Source organism: Oncorhynchus gorbuscha, linkage group LG13, assembly GCF_021184085.1.
Source record: "Oncorhynchus gorbuscha isolate QuinsamMale2020 ecotype Even-year linkage group LG13, OgorEven_v1.0, whole genome shotgun sequence".
Taxonomy (NCBI): Eukaryota; Metazoa; Chordata; class Actinopteri; order Salmoniformes; family Salmonidae; genus Oncorhynchus; species Oncorhynchus gorbuscha.
Window position 1 is genome coordinate 102,182,248 of NC_060185.1, and position 24,011 is coordinate 102,206,258.

The 24,011-nt window shown below is 43.5% G+C and overlaps 2 long non-coding RNA genes across 10 annotated transcripts; both read right to left on the bottom strand.

Moving 5' to 3' along the window:
* Positions 1-5,210: 5,210 nt before the first annotated feature.
* On the bottom strand, positions 5,211-7,307 carry LOC123993788. 6 transcript variants are annotated; one of them, XR_006831509.1, is made up of 6 exons: positions 6,658-7,307; positions 6,344-6,439; positions 6,132-6,205; positions 5,757-5,882; positions 5,381-5,515; positions 5,211-5,245 (listed from the first exon to the last, which is right to left on the bottom strand). It is a non-coding gene; the product is annotated as an uncharacterized LOC123993788 (long non-coding RNA). The 6 variants fall into 6 exon arrangements; XR_006831512.1 differs by having other exon boundaries at positions 6,132-6,208; XR_006831508.1 differs by having other exon boundaries at positions 6,344-7,307.
* Positions 7,308-12,152: 4,845 nt separating this feature from the next.
* On the bottom strand, positions 12,153-23,468 carry LOC123993790. Of its 4 annotated transcripts, none has more exons than XR_006831517.1 (6): positions 22,170-23,468; positions 13,627-13,722; positions 13,415-13,491; positions 13,040-13,168; positions 12,664-12,798; positions 12,153-12,528 (listed from the first exon to the last, which is right to left on the bottom strand). It is a non-coding gene; the product is annotated as an uncharacterized LOC123993790 (long non-coding RNA). The 4 variants fall into 4 exon arrangements; XR_006831516.1 differs by having other exon boundaries at positions 12,155-12,528; positions 13,415-13,488; XR_006831515.1 differs by having other exon boundaries at positions 12,155-12,528; positions 13,040-13,165.
* Between the last annotated feature and the right edge of the window lie 543 nt (positions 23,469-24,011).

Here is a 24,011-nt window from a genome sequence, read left to right on the forward strand (position 1 = left end):
TATGCCTGTATGTCCCTTCATCCCATGAGAGAGAGTAAAACCTTTAATGCCTCTTTGTTTCATCTCATTCCCTGAAAATGTCATATTTACTGGTTAGGTCAAATGAGGCCTTGCATCATTTTGTGACCTCTGCTGCCCAGATAGAGGCATACAAACTGGTTAGGGCTGTTTGTACTTTATGCCTGTATGTCCCTTCATCCCATGAGAGAGAGTAAAACCTTTAATGCCTCTTTGTTTCATCTCATTCCCTGAAAATGTCATATTTACTGGTTAGGTCAAATGAGGCCTTGCATCATTTTGTGACCTCTGCTGCCCAGATAGAGGCATACAAACTGGTTAGGGCTGTTTGTACTTTATGCCTGTATGTCCCTTCATCCCATGAGAGAGAGTCAAACCTTTAATGCCTCTTTGTTTCATCTCATTCCCTGAAAATGTCATATTTACTGGTTAGGTCAAATGAGGCCTTGCATCATTTTGTGACCTCTGCTGCCCAGATAGAGGCATACAAACTGGTTAGGGCTGTTTGTACTTTATGCCTGTATGTCCCTTCATCCCATGAGAGAGAGTCAAACCTTTAATGCCTCTTTGTTTCATCTCATTCCCTGAAAATGTCATGTCAACCGGTTAGTTCAAATAAGCCCTTAATGTCAGGGCAGTGGCTTTTTGTCCCAGGCCAGGGCAGTGGTATTTTGTCCCAGGCCAGGGCAGTGGCTTTCTGGCCTATGGGCCTATGGGCCTCTATAGGTCTTTTTTGTGTTACCAGGCCCCTGTGGAATTATTTTTTTTTTTACCTAGGCCTGGCACGAACACTCGACCCATTGATTGTGAGTCAAGCACCCTAACCATTAAGCCAACCACCCTTCCGTGATTAAAGAGACAACGAGGTGAGCTTTATGGTCAATTTCTCCTTCCCCGTCCAATTAGTCCCATATTGGCCCACAGGTGGGGCTCATTGAGCCCTTGTTAGGGTTAGGGTTAGGGTTAGGTTTAGGAAAAAAATTGCCCTTCAAGAGGACCATATACACGGGCACCTGTTCTCTAATTCTATTGCTCCTAAGGATACATAATTTGTTATACGGGAACTTGGGTTTGAATTCAAGTCAGAATCTAGGTCCAGGTTCAGGATTAGGGATTAGAGCTTGAAGTGAGGTTAAAAATCAGGATTATGTTCAGGGTCAGGATTGGATCTGAGGTTATTGTCAGGGCTGAGGTTAGATTCAGGATCAGGGTTAAGGTTAGGACTAGGGTGGGGATTGCTGCGGTTAAGGTTGAGGTTAAGGTCAGGGTTAGGGTCAGGGTTCTAGTCAAAATTCAGTTTTAGGATTAGGCTTCTATGATTGGGGTTAAGGTTAGAGCTAGGATGGGGATTGCTACAGTAAGGGTGAGGTTAAGTTCAGGGTTAGGGTTAGGGTTATAGTCAGAATTAAATGAGGTTTTAAGCTTATTAAGATAGACTTAAGGTTGAGATTTGTGGGTTAGGGTTAGGGTTAGGGTTCTAGTCAAAATTCAGTTTTAGGATTAGGCTTATATGATTGGGGTTAAGGTTAGAGCTAGGATGGGGATTGCTACAGTAAGGGTGAGGTTAAGGTCAGGGTTAGGGTTAGGGTTATAGTCAGAATTAAATGAGGTTTTAAGCTTATTAAAATAGATTTAAGGTTGAGATTTGTGGTTAAGATTAGGAATGTGATACTTGGTTAGGGTTAGGAGTGGGTTAGGGTTAGGGTTAAGGTTAGGGGGGGGGGGTGGTTGGTTTAGGGTTAGGGTTAGGGGGGGGGATTTTAGGGTTAGGGTTAGGGTTAGGAAAAAATTGCCCTTCAAGAGGACCATATACACGGGCACCTGTTCTCTAATTCTATTGCTCCTAAGGATACATCATTTGTTATACGGGAACTTGGGTTTGAATTCAAGTCAGAATCTAGGTCCAGGTTCAGGATTAGGGATTAGAGCTTGAAGTGAGGTTAAAAATCAGGATTATGTTCAGGGTCAGGATTGGATCTGAGGTTATTGTCAGGGCTGAGGTTAGATTCAGGATCAGGGTTAAGGTTAGGACTAGGGTGGGGATTGCTGCGGTTAAGGTTGAGGTTAAGGTCAGGGTTAGGGTCAGGGTTCTAGTCAAAATTCGGTTTTAGGATTAGGCTTCTATGATTGGGGTTAAGGTTAGAGCTAGGATGGGGATTGCTACAGTAAGGGTGAGGTTAAGGTCAGGGTTAGGGTTAGGGTTAGGATTATAGTCAGAATTAAATGAGGTTTTAAGCTTATTAAAATAGACTTAAGGTTGAGATTTGTGGTTAAAATTAGGAATGTGATACTTGGCTAGGAGTGAGATTGCTCAGGTTAAGGTGAGGGTAAACTGGGATAGGGATGGTTCAGGTTTAATGTTCAGATCAAGGTTGGGAGAATTAGAGTCTCTAATACTTTTCATTGAGACCTGTGGGTTTGCAAGTACCCAATTTTTTGATCCAACTTCGCTCCTTGATCTGTCTCTGTTTTAGCGACCACCCTTGGTTAGATTCCAACCCCGCTATTCTTAACTGGGCTACTGGATGAGATCTAAAGTGGGTGTATAGTGTGGTTTTAACTGACTCTTTACTTATATGATATAGGTGTTGTTTGAGTCTGGCTTCCAGGGAGTTCCTAGTTTCTCCAATATACCATTTCCCACATTTCAGACACTCAATTCCATATACAATGTTAGTAGTCTTCAATTGGAATCCCTCCCACACCGGGACCCCTAGACCCGACCATTTATTCTGAATATATTTAACTTGTCTAAAGTGTGGTCCCCGCCGCACCAGCTTCTCCTTGAATCCAGAGTGTACCAGCACATCTTTCAAATTTTTATTTCGCCGATATGCTGATATTACTCTGAACTGTTGGAGGGTGTCCCCATCCCCCTTGTCTGCTTAAAATGATCCTTCACTATGGAATTAAACTTCATAGAAGATTGTGAATACGTGGTGACAAATGGGATAATACAGCCATCATTGTTAGTCCTCCCATGTATAGGTTCAGTTGCCACCATAGTGTTCACCTCCGCTCTTATAGTGCGGAGGAAACGTTTTGAGTATCCTCTGGGTCTAAGAGCCTTAAAGAGAATTCCTATAGCCTCATTTACATGTTTTCCTGTGTACAAATCCTATGAAATCTTATAAGCTGCGACTTTATCAACCCTCTGTAGGTGTGTTTTGGGTGAAAACTGGATTTATGTAAGAGGGAATGAGTGTCCGTGGGTTTAAAATAAACCTTTGTTGCTAATTGCTTCAGGTTATCCCTCCCCTCTACAAAAAATACCTCTGTATCCAAAAATTCTATTCGTTCCGGCTGAACGTTGTATTTAATCGTAATCGACGGATGATGTGTATTCAAAATCCTCACAAATTCCATAAAATCTGAGGCAGAATGTGTCCATAACCCAAATATATCATCTAGATACCGCAAATACAAGGATGGAAGCTTTATGCATTTTGGGAGGGCAGATTGTTCCCATTCTGCCATATAAATATTGGCATATGATGGGGCAAACTTCTTCCCCATAGCTGTACCATGAATTTGGAGGAACCAATCCGAGTTGAACTCAAAGTCATTTCTTGTTAAACTAAGTTCCAATAGTTGTAGCAACGCCCCATCTGGTCTATCTGGGTCTGGATATTTATGGAAAATATTTCTGATTGCTCTGAGACCCAAGTTGGTGTCGATATTAGTATACAAGGAGTCAATATCAATTGAAAAAAACACAGTTTCTTTAGGCACACTAATTCCTTTCAATTTTGTCACAAAATCGTATGTATCCTTAATGAAACTTTGATGTTTCCGTGACAGGGGATTTATGAAATAATCCAAATACTCTGCTATTCTATAAGATTCCGAACCACAATCCGATACAATCGGCCTACCACATGGAACCTCTGAGGGAATGGTCCACGTCTCAGGAGGTTTGTGGATTTTAGGCAACAAATAAAATTGTCTGGGGCGTGGGGTATCTGGTCCAAATAGATAAAACATTTGTTTGTCTGTAATGTAATTATTCTCATGAAGTTCCCCTATAATCTCCCTCATTTGTCTCTGGGTCTCCTGCTGCAATGAGTGAGTCAGTGGCCTATAATGTTTAGAATTACTCAACTGCCTGTTCACCTCTATCAGATACTGGGTTTTATCCAAAATGACAATCTTTGATCCCTTATCCGCTGGTTTTATAATTATGTTTGAATTCTTACTTAAGGAATTTAAGGAATTCCGTTCTTGTTTTGTAAGATTATCCTTTCCTGCCATATAGAACCTAAATGTACTAAAGGAAGTAGAGTCCCTTTGAATTAAAGTCTGCATCGTATTAGACACTCCCTGTAGCTTAGGCTCCCAGTGTGATGGACCAATGAATGGTACTCTTTGATTGTCAGTATTATAATTAAAATGGTCAAGTAATTTTAATTTTCTATGATAAGTGTGCAAATCCCTCCTGAGCTCCATACGATCGATCTTAGCGGGTGTTGGAATAAACATAAGGCCCTTCTCCAGAAGTTGCTGTTCTGCCGCTGTAAGTCTAAAAGTAATCGATAGATTCAGTACATTAGAGTGTTGGGGAGTAATATCAATACACTCTTCCCCTCTTAATAGTTTAACTGGTCTAGCCAGTAATTTAAAATGTTTACAGCTGTATCTGGTCTCCAATGTATTGGATCATCCTGCATTGTGTGAAATCTAAGTTTATTCAGGTCTAGTAGTTCCCTACAATTTTTCTGAATATACTGATTCAATTGATTCAGAACATTCTGCTTTTCCCATGAAAGCTCATCCGAAAAGTGTATGATGGGAACATAAACCTGTGCATGAGGAAAAACTTCAGTTGTTTTATTCAGTAGCTGTTGCAACTGCTTGACTGCAGTTGAGTACTGCTGGTTCAAGCCATTGACAAGACCCACTGATAGAACCACCTTCTGTGTGTTTTCCTGTTTCCCCAACTTGCCTATCACTCCTGCAATATGTCTAAAGGTTGCTCCCGGAAAGCTGTCTATCTGTGTGTTAGTGTCCGTAAAGCTAGGAATGCGCGCAAGGTTGGAATCCCCAATAAAAACCACGGGTTTTGTAATCTCAATACTCCAATCATTTATTTTCCTTTCAGTTCTAGAATGACATGTGGGATAAAAAAGTGTATCCCTTTTTACAGGTTCCAGTATTAGTTCTGTCCCAGGTTCCGTTTCTTTTCCGTTTTCTATTGCTACCGTACCCTGCTGGTTATCTTGTTGTGAACCTGTAGTAGAATTGGATAAAACCATGTCATCCATCAGAACAGCCACATTATTCAATGGTAGTATTAGGCTATCCCTGTTATTCCCCGTCATCTCCAATCCCCCCGATGTTAGAAGTGCATTTGAGTGCTCTCTACCTGGGATTATCAAGGCTGGGACTTTAGGTGGGGCCAGATTCTCTCTTGGTCGTTGAGTTTGGGGATTAAATATCTCCTTACTCTTCTTGATTGTTGGGGTAAGTCTGAAGCTAGCCCCTCCACTCTTTGCAGGTCCTACTTTCCGAGGGGTGAGACAGGTTTCCCGTAAGAGGGGAGATAGTTGGTTAGTAGGTGAGCTCATAGGGGGAACCACTCTATGGGGAGAAGTAAGCCCCACATGAACCTCCACCTGTACCTCCCTTCCCTGTATGCCCCCAACAAACCCTGTGGTATTGCTGTTGGTAGTCAGGTTATGGTTAATCGGTCTGTCTACCGGAATACTGGAAGACTGTTCCTCAACCCTATTACCCCTTACCGAGTTGTCACTCGATCCCCCTGGAGTATTCCTGCATATTCCAGAGTCCCTATGGGCCTTGGCTCCCATTAAGGCCCTGCCAGTCGGTGACTTGCTAGTCACTGCAGCCGCATAACTGGATTTAGCCTGCTGAGAGGTTATCAGTTTAGTAGAGGCAAGTGGGTCAATGGGTTTTTGCAGCATGTCTTTTAAGGTAGTTACTGAAGAAGATGTAAATTTATGTTTGTATCTGGCCTTTGCCCACATCACCGCCTTCTCTAAAGCTTCCTGGTTATAGGTTGAGGTATTCTGGATGCATAAGGCAATTACCCCGTCATAATGCTCCCTCAGAATATGCATATTATTCTCCATCCACCTGCTGGTGTTAAGTTTTACCTTTGCCAGAGTCTGTTGGTTGGGCGAGGAGGGTTTAATAAAGGCCGCCAATTTATTCACCTGTCTTACCATACCTGCTGGAAAAGAATGATTAACCGCAGAGTAATCTAAGATTTCTGAGTGATGAATTGCTTGTAAAGCCTTAAAATATCCCTTTGTGAGGGTTATATCATGCAGAGGAGGAATACTCCCAGTTTCTCCAGTAGACTCACCCTGATCATGTAGGTTAACTAGAGCCTGGAAACGATTGTGTACTGGCACTGCCATGGTAAAGAACCAATAGCCGGAACCCTTGCTGGGAAACCCAACTAAAAGAAGGGATCATATAAACGTTAAAATCCCCCCCACAATATATAATTAGACCCAGTCAACCAAAGAAATATATATACCCACACAGAGGACAAAAAACATTTAAGAAAATGATATTATAAACCAAAAACACAAAACAAATATTGGCCCGATTTTAGAAAAGAAACTCCAATGAAACAAAACCCAATATAACAGGTGATGATGGAGGTCAACTCACAACTCCTTTTCTCCTACAATAAGTCCTTGTCTGTTGCCATCTGGTGGTTGCTCCAGAAATGGCAGTTAAGCCTCATACAGGCCTCAACCCCTCAAAAAAAATGTTTGAGGAGAGGGAGTAAGGGGAATGTATACCAGAGAGCAGTCCGTACGAATTCTCCACTATAGGTTCGGTTGTTACTCCATAAAAACAATCTCTCTAGGAAAGCACTCCACACTAAGGTGAGAGGAAAAAAAACCTCTCCCCTCTCAAGTGGGAAAAAAACACTTCATTCACAAGTGATCACTCCTTTATGGTTCAATTCTGATAGTGGTTCAGCTTCAATCCACTCCAAACTTTAAAATCTTCATGTGTACACACAGTGGTTTTGGGAGTACTCACCAACCCAGAAAAATGGATATCTCATACAGAAAGGAGCTCTTCCATACCATCCCCAACCAGTCTCCAAAGGTCCATGTGCTTATCTTTGTTTGTTGGAAAAATTGTGTCCTTTTTGGAATAGTGAGATGGAGTAATGGAGTAATCCTCTTCTATTTCACATCATCCAAACCTTTTGTTTCAAGGGTAAGAAAGATAAAAGGAGTATGGTTTAAAATTTTAAAAGAAAAAAATTCCTGACGTTTCGCACCACTCGTGCTTCTTCAGAGAAAGGTAGACAAAAAAAACTGAGGCCATCCCATATAGCATGAGAACGGGAGGGGGGGGGAGGAGTCAAGCTGATTCACCTGACCTTCCATTGGTGGACTATGTCCATCCTATATCCCGACACAGCTGTCCTTAATTGTGCAAATTTCCCATAGTCCCCCCCCCCCATTCTCTGTATAAACCAATCTACAGGGAGGGAAAATGTGGTTTTGTTATCACATCATGCCATACTCCAAGAAGGCCTCCAAAGAAATTTCAAATAAATAAATCAAAGGAGAACAGGGCCAACACACACAAAACAAAGAGACAAAATACATGAGACAACTTTAATCAAACAAAGACCTTTTTTGTATTTACAGGATTCCAATAATAATGTAAAAGTGCTACTAGTATAGGATATTCAAGTTTCTCTAGATAAAAGTATCTAATTATGAACAGGAGGACAGGGCTCTGGCGGGTTAGGTTTAGGAAAAAAATTGCCCTTCAAGAGGACCATATACACGGGCACCTGTTCTCTAATTCTATTGCTCCTAAGGATACATAATTTGTTATACGGGAACTTGGGTTTGAATTCAAGTCAGAATCTAGGTCCAGGTTCAGGATTAGGGATTAGAGCTTGAAGTGAGGTTAAAAATCAGGATTATGTTCAGGGTCAGGATTGGATCTGAGGTTATTGTCAGGGCTGAGGTTAGATTCAGGATCAGGGTTAAGGTTAGGACTAGGGTGGGGATTGCTGCGGTTAAGGTTGAGGTTAAGGTCAGGGTTAGGGTCAGGGTTCTAGTCAAATTTTTAGGATTAGGTTTCTATGATTGGGGTTAAGATTAGAGCTTAGGATGGGGATTGAGATTTGTGAGGTTAAGGGGGTTAGGGTTAGGGTTATAGTTCTAGTCAAAATTAAGTTTTAGGATTAGGCTTATTTTAGGATTAGATTTGGGGTTAAGGTTAGAGCTAGGATGGGGATTGCTACAGTAAGGGTGAGGTTAAGGTCAGGGTTAGAGTTAGGGTTATAGTCAGAATTAAATGAGGTTTTAAGCTTATTAAAATAGATTTAAGGTTGAGATTTGTGGTTAAGATTAGGAATGTGATACTTGGCTAGGGTAGGAGTGGGTTAGGGTTAGGGTTAAGGTTAGGGGGAGGGGGTGGTTGGTTTAGGGTTAGGGTTAGGGTTAGGGGGTTAGATTTTAGGGTTAGGGTTAGGTTTAGGAAAAAATTGCCCTTCAAGAGGACCATATACACGGGCACCTGTTCTCTAATTCTATTGCTCCTAAGGATACATAATTTGTTATACGGGAACTTGGGTTTGAATTCAAGTCAGAATCTAGGTCCAGGTTCAGGATTAGGGATTAGAGCTTGAAGTGAGGTTAAAAATCAGGATTATGTTCAGGGTCAGGATTGGATCTGAGGTTATTGTCAGGGCTGAGGTTAGATTCAGGATCAGGGTTAAGGTTAGGACTAGGGTGGGGATTGCTGCGGTTAAGGTTGAGGTTAAGGTCAGGGTTAGGGTCAGGGTCAGGGTCAGGGTCAGGGTCAGGGTCAGGGTCAGGGTTAGGGTTAGGGTTAGGTTTAGGAAAAAATTGCCCTTCAAGAGGACCATATACACGGGCACCTGTTCTCTAATTCTATTGCTCCTAAGGATACATAATTTGTTATACGGGAACTTGGGTTTGAATTCAAGTCAGAATCTAGGTCCAGGTTCAGGATTAGGGATTAGAGCTTGAAGTGAGGTTAAAAATCAGGATTATGTTCAGGGTCAGGATTGGATCTGAGGTTATTGTCAGGGCTGAGGTTAGATTCAGGATCAGGATCAGGGTTAAGGTTAGGACTAGGGTGGGGATTGCTGCGGTTAAGGTTGAGGTTAAGGTCAGGGTTAGGGTCAGGGTTCTAGTCAAAATTCGGTTTTAGGATTAGGCTTCTATGATTGGGGTTAAGGTTAGAGCTAGGATGGGGATTGCTACAGTAAGGGTGAGGTTAAGGTCAGGGTTAGGGTTAGGGTTAGGGTTATAGTCAGAATTAAATAAGGTTTTAAGCTTATTAAGATAGACTTAAGGTTGAGATTTGTGGGTTAGGGTTAGGGTTAGGGTTCTAGTCAAAATTCGGTTTTAGGATTAGGCTTATATGATTGGGGTTAAGGTTAGAGCTAGGATGGGGATTGCTACAGTAAGGGTGAGGTTAAGGTCAGGGTTAAGGTTAGGGTTAGGATTATAGTCAGAATTAAATGAGGTTTTAAGCTTATTAAAATAGACTTAAGGTTGAGATTTGTGGTTAAAATTAGGAATGTGATACTTGGCTAGGGTTAGGAGTGAGATTGCTCAGGTTAAGGTGAGGGTAAACTGGGATAGGGATGGTTCAGGTTTAATGTTCAGATCAAGGTTGGGAGAATTAGAGTCTCTAATACTTTTCATTGAGACCTGTGGGATTGCAAGTACCCAATTTTTTGATCCAACTTCGCTCCTTGATCTGTCTCTGTTTTAGCGACCACCCTTGGTTAGATTCCAACCCCGCTATTCTTAACTGGGCTACTGGATGAGATCTAAAGTGGGTGTATAGTGTGGTTTTAACTGACTCTTTACTTATATGATATAGGTGTTGTTTGAGTCTGGCTTCCAGGGAGTTCCTAGTTTCTCCAATATACCATTTCCCACATTTCAGACACTCAATTCCATATACAATGTTAGTAGTCTTCAATTGGAATCCCTCCCACACCGGGACCCCTAGACCCGACCATTTATTCTGAATATATTTAACTTGTCTAAAGTGTGGTCCCCGCCGCACCAGCTTCTCCTTGAATCCAGAGTGTACCAGCACATCTTTCAAATTTTTATTTCGCCGATATGCTGATATTACTCTGAACTGTTGGAGGGTGTCCCCATCCCCCTTGTCTGCTTAAAATGATCCTTCACTATGGAATTAAACTTCATAGAAGATTGTGAATACGTGGTGACAAATGGGATAATACAGCCATCATTGTTAGTCCTCCCATGTATAGGTTCAGTTGCCACCATAGTGTTCACCTCCGCTCTTATAGTGCGGAGGAAACGTTTTGAGTATCCTCTGGGTCTAAGAGCCTTAAAGAGAATTCCTATAGCCTCATTTACATGTTTTTCCTGTGTACAAATCCTATGAAATCTTATAAGCTGCGACTTTATCAACCCTCTGTAGGTGTGTTTTGGGTGAAAACTGGATTTATGTAAGAGGGAATGAGTGTCCGTGGGTTTAAAATAAACCTTTGTTGCTAATTGCTTCAGGTTATCCCTCCCCTCTACAAAAAATACCTCTGTATCCAAAAATTCTATTCGTTCCGGCTGAACGTTGTATTTAATCGTAATCGACGGATGATGTGTATTCAAAATCCTCACAAATTCCATAAAATCTGAGGCAGAATGTGTCCATAACCCAAATATATCATCTAGATACCGCAAATACAAGGATGGAAGCTTTATGCATTTTGGGAGGGCAGATTGTTCCCATTCTGCCATATAAATATTGGCATATGATGGGGCAAACTTCTTCCCCATAGCTGTACCATGAATTTGGAGGAACCAATCCGAGTTGAACTCAAAGTCATTTCTTGTTAAACTAAGTTCCAATAGTTGTAGCAACGCCCCATCTGGTCTATCTGGGTCTGGATATTTATGGAAAATATTTCTGATTGCTCTGAGACCCAAGTTGGTGTCGATATTAGTATACAAGGAGTCAATATCAATTGAAAAAAACACAGTTTCTTTAGGCACACTAATTCCTTTCAATTTTGTCACAAAATCGTATGTATCCTTAATGAAACTTTGATGTTTCCGTGACAGGGGATTTATGAAATAATCCAAATACTCTGCTATTCTATAAGATTCCGAACCACAATCCGATACAATCGGCCTACCACATGGAACCTCTGAGGGAATGGTCCACGTCTCAGGAGGTTTGTGGATTTTAGGCAACAAATAAAATTGTCTGGGGCGTGGGGTATCTGGTCCAAATAGATAAAACATTTGTTTGTCTGTAATGTAATTATTCTCATGAAGTTCCCCTATAATCTCCCTCATTTGTCTCTGGGTCTCCTGCTGCAATGAGTGAGTCAGTGGCCTATAATGTTTAGAATTACTCAACTGCCTGTTCGCCTCTATCAGATACTGGGTTTTATCCAAAATGACAATCTTTGATCCCTTATCCGCTGGTTTTATAATTATGTTTGAATTCTTACTTAAGGAATTTAAGGAATTCCGTTCTTGTTTTGTAAGATTATCCTTTCCTGCCATATAGAACCTAAATGTACTAAAGGAAGTAGAGTCCCTTTGAATTAAAGTCTGCATCGTATTAGACACTCCCTGTAGCTTAGGCTCCCAGTGTGATGGACCAATGAATGGTACTCTTTGATTGTCAGTATTATAATTAAAATGGTCAAGTAATTTTAATTTTCTATGATAAGTGTGCAAATCCCTCCTGAGCTCCATACGATCGATCTTAGCGGGTGTCGGAATAAACATAAGGCCCTTCTCCAGAAGTTGCTGTTCTGCCACTGTAAGTCTAAAAGTAATCGATAGATTCAGTACATTAGAGTGTTGGAGAGTAATATCAATACACTCTTCCCCTCTTAATAGTTTAACTGGTCTAGCCAGTAATTTAAAATGTTTACAGCTGTATCTGGTCTCCAATGTATTGGATCATCCTGCATTGTGTGAAATCTAAGTTTATTCAGGTCTAGTAGTTCCCTACAATTTTTCTGAATATACTGATTCAATTGATTCAGAACATTCTGCTTTTCCCATGAAAGCTCATCCGAAAAGTGTATGATGGGAACATAAACCTGTGCATGAGGAAAAACTTCAGTTGTTTTATTCAGTAGCTGTTGCAACTGCTTGACTGCAGTTGAGTACTGCTGGTTCAAGCCATTGACAAGACCCACTGATAGAACCACCTTCTGTGTGTTTTCCTGTTTCCCCAACTTGCCTATCACTCCTGCAATATGTCTAAAGGTTGCTCCCGGAAAGCTGTCTATCTGTGTGTTAGTGTCCGTAAAGCTAGGAATGCGCGCAAGGTTGGAATCCCCAATAAAAACCACGGGTTTTGTAATCTCAATACTCCAATCATTTATTTTCCTTTCAGTTCTAGAATGACATGTGGGATAAAAAAGTGTATCCCTTTTTACAGGTTCCAGTATTAGTTCTGTCCCAGGTTCCGTTTCTTTTCCGTTTTCCATTGCTACCGTACCCTGCTGGTTATCTTGTTGTGAACCTGTAGTAGAATTGGATAAAACCATGTCATCCATCAGAACAGCCACATTATTCAATGGTAGTATTAGGCTATCCCTGTTATTCCCCGTCATCTCCAATCCCCCCGATGTTAGAAGTACATTTGAGTGCTCTCTACCTGGGATTATCAAGGCTGGGACTTTAGGTGGGGCCAGATTCTCTCTTGGTCGTTGAGTTTGGGGATTAAATATCTCCTTACTCTTCTTGATTGTTGGGGTAAGTCTGAAGCTAGCCCCTCCACTCTTTGCAGGTCCTACTTTCCGAGGGGTGAGACAGGTTTCCCGTAAGAGGGGAGATAGTTGGTTAGTAGGTGAGCTCATAGGGGGAACCACTCTATGGGGAGAAGTAAGCCCCACATGAACCTCCACCTGTACCTCCCTTCCCTGTATGCCCCCAACAAACCCTGTGGTATTGCTGTTGGTAGTCAGGTTATGGTTAATCGGTCTGTCTACCGGAATACTGGAAGACTGTTCCTCAACCCTATTACCCCTTACCGAGTTGTCACTCGATCCCCCTGGAGTATTCCTGCATATTCCAGAGTCCCTATGGGCCTTGGCTCCCATTAAGGCCCTGCCAGTCGGTGACTTGCTAGTCACTGCAGCCGCATAACTGGATTTAGCCTGCTGAGAGGTTATCAGTTTAGTAGAGGCAAGTGGGTCAATGGGTTTTTGCAGCATGTCTTTTAAGGTAGTTACTGAAGAAGATGTAAATTTATGTTTGTATCTGGCCTTTGCCCACATCACCGCCTTCTCTAAAGCTTCCTGGTTATAGGTTGAGGTATTCTGGATGCATAAGGCAATTACCCCGTCATAATGCTCCCTCAGAATATGCATATTATTCTCCATCCACCTGCTGGTGTTAAGTTTTACCTTTGCCAGAGTCTGTTGGTTGGGCGAGGAGGGTTTAATAAAGGCCGCCAATTTATTCACCTGTCTTACCATACCTGCTGGAAAAGAATGATTAACCGCAGAGTAATCTAAGATTTCTGAGTGATGAATTGCTTGTAAAGCCTTAAAATATCCCTTTGTGAGGGTTATATCATGCAGAGGAGGAATACTCCCAGTTTCTCCAGTAGACTCACCCTGATCATGTAGGTTAACTAGAGCCTGGAAACGATTGTGTACTGGCACTGCCATGGTAAAGAACCAATAGCCGGAACCCTTGCTGGGAAACCCAACTAAAAGAAGGGATCATATAAACGTTAAAATCCCCCCACAATATATAATTAGACCCAGTCAACCAAAGAAATATATATACCCACACAGAGGACAAAAAACATTTAAGAAAATGATATTATAAACCAAAAACACAAAACAAATATTGGCCCGATTTTAGAAAAGAAACTCCAATGAAACAAAACCCAATATAACAGGTGATGATGGAGGTCAACTCACAACTCCTTTTCTCCTACAATAAGTCCTTGTCTGTTGCCATCTGGTGGTTGCTCCAGAAATGGCAGTTAAGCCTCATACAGGCCTCAACCCCTCAAAAAAAATGTTTGAGGAGAGGGAGTAAGGGAATGTATACCAGAGAGCAGTCCGTACGAATTCTCCACTATAGGTTCGGTTGTTACTCCATAAAAACAATCTCTCTAGGAAAGCACTCCACACTAAGGTGAGAGGAAAAAAAAACCTCTCCCCTCTCAAGTGGGAAAAAACACTTCATTCACAAGTGATCACTCCTTTATGGTTCAATTCTGATAGTGGTTCAGCTTCAATCCACTCCAAACTTTAAAATCTTCATGTGTACACACAGTGGTTTTGGGAGTACTCACCAACCCAGAAAAATGGATATCTCATACAGAAAGGAGCTCTTCCATACCATCCCCAACCAGTCTCCAAAGGTCCATGTGCTTATCTTTGTTTGTTGGAAAAATTGTGTCCTTTTTGGAATAGTGAGATGGAGTAATGGAGTAATCCTCTTCTATTTCACATCATCCAAACCTTTTGTTTCAAGGGTAAGAAAGATAAAAGGAGTATGGTTTAAAATTTTTAAAGAAAAAAATTTCCGACGTTTCGCACCACTCGTGCTTCTTCAGAGAAAGGTAGACAAAAAAAAAACTGAGGCCATCCCATATAGCATGAGAACGGGAGGGGGGGAGGAGTCAAGCTGATTCACCTGACCTTCCATTGGTGGACTATGTCCATCCTATATCCCGACACAGCTGTCCTTAATTGTGCAAATTTCCCATAGTTTCCCCCCCATTCTCTGTATAAACCAATCTACAGGGAGGGAAAATGTGGTTTTGTTATCACATCATGCCATACTCCAAGAAGGCCTCCAAAGAAATTTCAAATAAATAAATCAAAGGAGAACAGGGCCAACACACACAAAACAAAGAGACAAAATACATGAGGAGACAACTTTAATCAAACAAAGACCTTTTTTGTATTTACAGGATTCCAATAATAATGTAAAAGTGCTACTAGTATAGGATATTCAAGTTTCTCTAGATAAAAGTATCTAATTAGGAACAGGAGGACAGGGCTCTGGCGGGTTAGGTTTAGGAAAAAATTGCCCTTCAAGAGGACCATATACACTGGCACCTGTTCTCTAATTCTATTGCTCCTAAGGATACATAATTTGTTATACGGGAACTTGGGTTTGAATTCAAGTCAGAATCTAGGTCCAGGTTCAGGATTAGGGATTAGAGCTTGAAGTGAGGTTAAAAATCAGGATTATGTTCAGGGTCAGGATTGGATCTGAGGTTATTGTCAGGGCTGAGGTTAGATTCAGGATCAGGGTTAAGGTTAGGACTAGGGTGGGGATTGCTGCGGTTAAGGTTGAGGTTAAGGTCAGGGTTAGGGTCAGGGTTCTAGTCAAAATTCGGTTTTAGGATTAGGCTTCTATGATTGGGGTTAAGGTTAGAGCTAGGATGGGGATTGCTACAGTAAGGGTGAGGTTAAGGTCAGGGTTAGGGTTAGGGTTAGGGTTAGGGTTAAGGTTAGGGTTAGGGTTAGGGTTAGGTTTCTAGTTTTGAGTCGGTTGATCCACTTCCATCTCTGACACGTGGAAACCGGAGGGGGGAAGGGATGGGTTGCACTCCACATCATATACGCGCGGGTCGGAGGGTACGGGCGCGGCCGGCCAAAGTCGTAGGCCCCATGGTAGCCCACTTGTAGATTAACCCGTTGGTTGGGTTAAAGGACTGTCTGTCTGTAGGGTTAAGGTTAGGTAGGGTTTAAGAATGGTTAAGGTTAGGGTTTAGGGTTAGGGTAAGATATGTTTTTTTAAGAAGGGTTAAGGTTCGGGTTAAGTTTAGGTATGGGTTTTGGGATGGTTAAGGTTAGGGTTAGGGTTAGGGTAAGGTATAGAAAAGGTTAAGTTTAGGTAGGTCTGTCACCTCAACTTAGGATCAGGCAAAGTCCTTGAGTTGCGTCCCTTATGCAGGTACGGTCCTCGGTTGGTTGCCATGTGTCCATATCGGGTGGTATGGTCATGAAGTCCAGGTCCGCTGTGTCAACGGAGGTGGAAAGCATAGTGCAACTTAGGAGTTTTTACTCTCTTTCGGATCCTTCTTCTTTAGCTCCATGTTGTCTATGTATCCCCCTCAGTATTCGTCAGTCTTGGGTCCTGGATGTTTTCAATCATGTGTATGATTGGGAGTTATTCCCTTCCAGGATCCTAATTCCAAATCAACCCATGTCTAGTCGAATCCAGCTGGTCTGTATGGGTATACTCGGCGTAGGATCAGGCAAAACCATCGAGTTGCGTACCTTGTGCAGGTCCGGACCTCAGTCGGTTGCCATGTGTCCCTGTCAAGTGGTCAGTCTATAACAGCCAATGGTTTGAGCAGACAAAAACCCAGAAGGCGAGCCCTCTATACGGTTGTCATGCATCCGCCCCTGGAGTCACGTCCTGTGTTCCGGTTGGTGTATGGAGGGTTTAGAAATCGGCAAACCTTCTCTGGCTTACGTATGAAACGTCCGGCAGTAGTAGAAGTTCATTGGGTGTTTCCATCCCCACCATCTCAGTCGTAGGTAATTCAGAGGTTTTGGGTAATAGTGACCAGTGGAATTACTCCCTTCCAGGATCGTAACATTTCCAGAGGTATATTATCCCTAGACAGTGAATTGGTTCGTAGTCCAGGTAAAAAAAGGTGGTTCGGTTGTCCAGGCTAAGTGCGGCGGGGTAAGGGGTCCCCCAGTGGGAAATTCCTCTGCGGGGTCCGATACCTCGCCAGACATTATCCGGGCACCCCAGGGGTTATTCGGCAGACGCGATCCTCCAGCCGCAGCGCATAACCCAAAAGCCCCTCTTTTGGGTATCCCAACCCGCTTGGAGGAAACACGCGCTACTGAACCTACTGCCAATCCAGATCTAATCTGGGGTAGATAGTGGTCCAGCGCGTTACGTGAGTCTCCCGTGTGTAAGGGGGCTGGGAGGGTTGAGCCGGTAGGATTGCCAACAGGCCCCAGAGGGGTCCCGGAGGAGTCCGGTCTACCATTTCCTCCCTTCTTCTTGCTTGGTGTATGGTTGGGCCTGATTGCTTAGGGTGCGCTCGCTGCGGGGGAGTCGACAAAACCGTGCCCCCAGAGTAGTTGGAGAAAAAAGGTTCTCGTCCGTTGGGGGTGCTGGTGGGTATCTACGGTGAGGTAGATTTGGAAGGATGGTAAGATGGTGAGGGTTCTTGGGAAATAACATCTAGCTATTTGGATTCTATTTTATAGTTTCTTTGCATCAAAAGGTCCATGGTCATGGTAACCCTGAGTTCAAGAAACTTGGAGAATAAAAGTGATATATTTATATAGATATATAGTTTTTTTTTATTTTTATTATTATTATTTTTTTTTAGAAAAGTACTTTTTGAGAGTCCATGGGTATGGTAACTCTATGGTGCTATTGAAGGTCTGTTTTTTGTGGTCTTAATGACCCCCTATCTTTTGTATGGGATGTGGGGTGTGTAAGGTGCAGGTGCATTGTCTGTCCGGACGTTCCTCCGCTGTACTGAAAGCCTCAGTGGTGGTCCAGTCGTAGTGGTGGGGGTGAGCTGTTTTCTTTGAGGGGTTTCCTTGTCTTTGGTTCTTCGTTGATCTTGGGTTGGTGAGATCGGGTTGTCCTGTGTGGTAGGGGTAGGTAGGAGCCTGTAGTGTCATTAGTTGAAGCCTGAACAGGGGTCTCTGTGTGAGGTGAAGTTGGCGTTTCCAATGATGAGACTGGGCTGCCGGTCAACGCTTTGTATCTGCTGGTCATTCTGTGCGAATCTTCTTTCAATTGTTTTTGGTATCTAGAGGGTCCAGAAGTCCCACGGTGTGGGATGGGCTGTGGGTCTAGTGGTCAACTGGGGGATTCAGCCTGTGGTTCTACCTAGCAATCCCATGTTTAGATGGGGTTGACTGGGAAGAGAGTATGGAGGTAAGTAGTAACAGAGTTATAACCTGTTCCTGCTGATTATCATTCCATACCACCCAGGTCTGGGTATGGGATGGAGATGAAAATGCAGAGGCCACCTTAACACTCTGCCTCTGCTCCGTTCCCTCAATCACCCTGGTCAGGGTATGATGTGGGGGAAGGTTAGGAGGGTTTGTGTTGCCCAAAAGGAGCCCTTCCCTATGTCAATCTTATGAGGATATGACCGGGTCTCTGGGTCCTCTGGTATGGTGGGGGTAAGCTGTGCGACGATCCTATGATGAGACTAGGTTGCCGGTCGAAACTCTTATTCGGCCGGACCCTCTGTGCGTCTCTTTCAAAAAAAAGTAGAGGGTCTATGTAGATAACTATGCCCCATCGAAATTGTTTGGGCTTGTATTGTGATGAAGTAGGGGGTCTGAGTAGCCATCAGAGTGCCCAGGGTCATCGCTGTCCTGTAGATCTTCCGTGTGTGTGTCCCTGTGTAAAACTGAAAGTAAGGAGAGAGAAAAGTACAAAGGAAATTGAGTAGCCAAAAGGAGATACCCCCGAAGTCCGTGTGGAACCTGCCTTCCTTACAGCATCACAACGGATCTAGGGGCAGCCCAGCCACGACGCGTTTCTGCTTGCTCAGCTTCATCAGGTGGCAGGGAGAAAAAAAGTGCAAAAATAGGTGCACTTGGTCGTAGTACGGTAAAAAGGCCGTATTTTGGACCGGAAAAATAAGGATGTGTGTGTGGGTGTATGTGTGGTTGAGGCTCGAAGGTCTAGGAGGTCTATGAAGGTCTGTCGTAGGAGTACCTATATGGGGGAGGAAGTAGTGGGGGTTAGGGTACAGACCGAATTAACGATGTAGCGGGGAGCTGTAGGCTTCTTTTCCTCCAGGAGGAGAAGGGGTAGGGGAGAGAGGGGGTAGGGGATGAGAGGTGCAGAGTGCCCGCTGGTATCTAGATCCTGGTGAGGTGTCTTTATTTAGGGAGTAGCATATAGCTAGAGCCCAGTCGTTCCGATGAGATGCCTGTAGAGAGTACAGAGCCCCAGCTGATGTCTTGATCCAGGTGAGGTGTTTGGGGGGTAGCATATAGTTAGGGCCCAGGGGGTATGAGGCCCCAACTTGATGTCTGGATCCTGGTGAGGTGTCTTTTAGGGAGTAGCATATAGCTACAGTCCAAGGGGTGTGTGTGTGTGAAGAAGCCCCTGCTAGATGTCTGGATCCTGGTGAGATGTCTTTGAGGGAGTAGTATGTAGCTGGAGCCCAAGGGGTGTGTGAAGTCCAAGCTTGATATCTTGATCCCGATGAGGTGTCTTTTTTAGGGGTAAGCATATAGCTAGGGCCCAGTAGATCCGTTGAGGAAGAGGATGTCCTTGTAGAGTTCCAGCTTGAGTCTTTGTCCAGTTGAAGGCTCTTCGAGGTCTCTTTGACCCTAATGGTGCTGAGACTGAGCGATGCTCCTCTTTTTATGGGAAATAATAGGGGTGTGGTTTAGCCAAAGATCGTTTCTATTGGTGGACCAGGTGTGCATGCGGTGTGCATGTGAGAGGCATGCTTGTCTCTTGGCCAATGAGATTTTTTCGTTTTTTTTCCGTTTTTTTTTCTTTTTCGGGTAGGCGTCTGTTCGTCTGTTAGGTGTAGGGGATGGGTTAGGGTTAGGGTTAGGGTTAGGGTTAGGGGTTAGGGGTTAGGGTTAGGGTTAGGGTTAGGGTTAGGGTTAGGGTTTAGGGTTTAGGGTTAGGGTTAGGGTTAGGGTTAGGGTTTAGGGTTAGGGTTAGGGTTAGGGTTAGGGTTAGGGTTAGGGTTAGGGTTAGGGTTAGGTTTCTAGTTTTGAGTCGGTTGATCCACTTCCATCTCTGACACGTGGAAACCGGAGGGGGGAAGGGAGGGGTTGCACTCCACATCATATACGCGCGGGTCGGAGGGTACGGGCGCGGCCGGCCGAAGTCGTAGGCCCCATGGTAGCCCACTTGTAGATTAACCCGTTGGTTGGGTTAAAGGACTGTCTGTCTGTAGGGTTAGGGTTAGGTAGAGTTTTTAGAATGGTTAAGGTTAGGGTTAGGGTAAGATATGGTTAAGAAGGGTTAAGGTAAGGGTTAAGTTTAGGTAGGGGTTTTGGGATGGTTAAGGTTAGGGTTAGGGTTAGGGTAAGGTATAGAAAAGGTTAAGTTTAGGTAGGTCTGTCAGCCCAACTTAGGATCAGGCAAAGCCCTTGAGTTGCGTCCCTTATGCAGGTCTGGTCCTCGGTTGGTTGCCATGTGTCCATGTCGAGTGGTATGATCATGATGTCCAGGTCCGCTATGTCAACGGAGGTGGAAAGCATAGTGCAACCTAGGAGTTTTACTCTCTTACGGATCCTTCTTCTTTAGCTCCATGTTGTCTATGTATCCACTTCAGTGTTCGTCAGTCTGTGGTCCTGGATGTTTTCAATCATGTGTATGATTGGGAGTTATTCCCTTCCAGGATCCTGATTCCAAATCAACCCATGTCTAGTCGAATCCAGCTGGTTTGTATGGGTATACTCGGCGTAGGATCAGGCAAAACCATCGAGTTGCGTACCTTGTGCAGGTCCGGACCTCAGTCGGTTGCCATGTGTCCCTGTCAAGTGGTCAGTCTATAACAGCCAGTGGTTTGAGCAGACAAAAACCCAGAAGGCGAGCCCTCTATACGGTTGTCATGCATCCGCCCCTGGAGTCACGTCCTGTGTTCCGGACGGTGTATGGAGGGTTTAGAAACCGGCAAACCTTCTCTGGCTTACGTATGAAACGTCCGGCAGTAGTAGAAGTTAATTGGGTGTTTCCATCCCCACCATCTCAGTCGTAGGTAATTCAGAGGTTTTGGGTAATAGTGACCAGTGGAATTACTCCCTTCCAGGATCGTAACGTTTCCAGAGGTATATCATCCCTAGACAGTGAATTGGTTCGTAGGCCAGGTAAAAAAAATGGTTCGGTTGTCCAGGCTAAGTGCGGCGGGGTAGGGGGTCCCCCAGTGGGAAATTCCCCTGCGGGGTCCGATACCTCGCCAGACATTATCTGGGCACCCCAGGGGTTATTCGGCAGACGCGATCCTCCAGCCGCAGCGCATAACCCAAAAGCCCCTCTTTTGGGTATCCCAACCCGCTAGGAGGAAACACGCGCTACTGAACCTACTGCCAATCCAGATCTAATCTGGGGTAGATAGTGGTCCAGCGCGTTACGTGAGTCTCCCGTGTGTAAGGGGGGCTGGGAGGGTTGAGCCGATAGGTCTGCCAACAGGCCCCAGAGGGGTCCCGGAGGAGTCCGGTCTACCATTTCCTCCCTTCTTCTTGCTTGGTGTATGGTTGGGCCTGATTGCTTAGGGTGCGCTCGCTGCGGGGGAGTCGACAAAACCGTGCCCCCAGAGTAGTTGGAGAAAAAAGGTTCTCGTCCGTTGGGGGTGCTGGTGGGTATCTTCGGTGAGGTAGATTTGGAAGGATGGTAAGATGGTGAGGGTTCTTGGGAAATAACATTTAGCTATTTGGATTCTATTTTATAGTTTCTTTGCATCAAAGGGTCCATGGTCATGGTAACCCTGAGTACAAGAAACCTGGAAAAATATTGATATAACCATATATAAATATATAGTTATATTCCTTTTTTTTTTATTTTATTTTTTTAATATATTTTTTTTATTTTATTTTTTTTAAAGATTTTTAAGTTAATTTTTTTTTTTTTTTTTTTTTTTTACTTTATTTTTAAATATATTATTGTTTATTTATTTTAGTTTATAATGGTTTCCTATTGGTCAAGGGTCCATGGTCAAGGAAACTCCAAGAGGAGAACATAAAATGTTTTGTTAAAAATAAATTGGTTGTCTAGTGATTATTGGTACAGGATCAAAGGGATCATATAGGATAAATCTAAGGTAAATGTTTAAGAGTCCGTGGTCACGGTATCTCTGAAATGCTAGTAGAGATCTATGTTTACGGTCCTAATGGCCACTAATCTATTTTTAAGGTAGCCTACTGGTAAAAGGGCCTATCCTGCAATGGCTGAGTGCCAGTGTCTCTCAGTCAGTAGGGTTGGGACCAAGGATGGGGTGGGGGCACACATGCATACACACATAAACATGAAAGGGAATGTGCCTATACATATATTTTTAACATATACAAAAGCATACACATACAACACCACGAGTGGTGTGAGGGATAACATACAACGTCACACTCTACTACAACCTAGTGTGTGCATATATATGAGAGCTGTGTAAAAGTCCAATTAAGGAAAGTAAAGTGTAAAATAAAAAGGTAGCCAAAAGGAGTTTACCCCCGAAGTCCGTGTGGAATCTGCCTTCCTTACAGTCTCACACGGGTCTAGGGGAAACCCAGCCACGACGCGTTTCTGCCTACTCGGCTTCATCAGGTAGCAGGGAGGAGAATATACAAATAAAATTGAAATAAAAGGTGCAAAAAGTAGTAAAAATGTATGTATGTATATCTACATGTACCGTAGGGTGTACTGTGTAATTTACTTGCCTTGAATGTAGTCCTGGTTGGATGTGTGGAGCGAAATGCTAACTGTCCGGTGGTCTCGTGAAGCTGTGAGGAGAGCTAACTCTCCGGTGTGTGCGCGCGTGTGGGAATGCGGTCTAGGTTATTTCGATTGGTCTGTACTGTAACTAGGTAGGACAGCCGCTAACAGGTTGTGGTGTGGAGGAATCAGACCAAGGTGAGAGTGGGATGGGGATGCAGTAAAGTGGATGGGTAGTTAGAGTGGAGGTCAAGCACATCTAATAATAATACAATGGAGACCCAATGTGATAAATGTTCAACCTTGTAGTGACACAAGCTTTTCAAATGTTATTTGGTATAAATGAAGAGTGGAGTGTGACAAAACAGAAGACACAATACATTGTAAGGGACAGACAGGGTTAACAACATGAGGTCAGGTACAGATACATGTATACACACACACACACACACACACAGAGGGGTTAGAACTGGGGCTGCAGTTCGGGTTAGGGGCCAGGGCTAAGGTCAGAGACGGTGTTAGGGGTGGTAGGGGTTGGATTGGCCAAGGTTAGAGTTGGAGTGGTTTAAGGCTAAGGTTGAGGTCCAAATAAGAATGGTCAGGGCTAGATTTAGAGTAGGATGGTTAAGGTGAAGGTTTAAAATTAGGGTTGGGGTTAGGATAGTAACAGTTAGGGTTGGAGTTATTCAGGCTAGGGTTAAGGTCAAAGTTAGAATGGCTAAGGTTAGGTTCAGTGTTGAATATTTTGGTGTTTTGCCCGTGTGAGAGAGGTTTTATTTTTGGGAAGGCCTCTGTCGTTGATCCCTGTGGGGAATTGTATAGGAGAAGTAGACTCTTTGCTTTTGGGGTGCTGTTTGGGTTGTGGGTGTCCGAGAGGTACCAGGTGAATTTTAAGTAGGACTAGAAGTCCTGGGGGTCAAGAGGAGCCATACGTGGAGTGCCTGTGATGTGTAGAAGTATGATAGATCCTCCTGTGAAAAGTGTGTATTTGACCTACGTATCACCATTAACTTGTGTGTTAGCGTTGGGAGCGGTCTGCTCTGGTAGGGGGTTTGGGGTTGGAAATACCCGAAGGTGAGGTTCTGTGGGTCCAGGAAAGGTAGAGGGTAGAGTGGACATCTGTGGGTTCATTTAAATTTTTATTGATTTGGGTGACCCATGGGTCTGGTTATGGGTCTTTGAATGTGGTGGAGTTATTTTTCCTCCTAAAACCAAACAAGACATAAATCTTGCTTATATGAGAATAAAAATAAATTATGAATAAAACCATGTTCTTTTTTATCTTTTTCTGTGGTGTTAGAAGGTATTTTCTAAAACCTTGTTTCTTTATTGAGGGGTAGTAGCAGATAGGGTTACTAGGGGGTGTCTCCTTTTACCAGGATCCAAAATGGTGCTGTTTTTATCTTTTAAGGTGAGTTGGCGCTTGTTAGTGGGTTTTGAGTTCTGTTTGATCGGTTCGTGTCCACTTTTAATGTTCCCGGATATGCAGGTGTTGTTTTTGTCTGGTTTCTATCCGTGGATTATTTGGATTCGGATCCGAAAAAGCTTTTTTATGCTGTTTCAAGTTTTTTTATAAATGGTGTCTTGTGGTTTTTGGTTTGTTTGTGTATGGTGCAGATGTGAGTGGGTTGGATATTT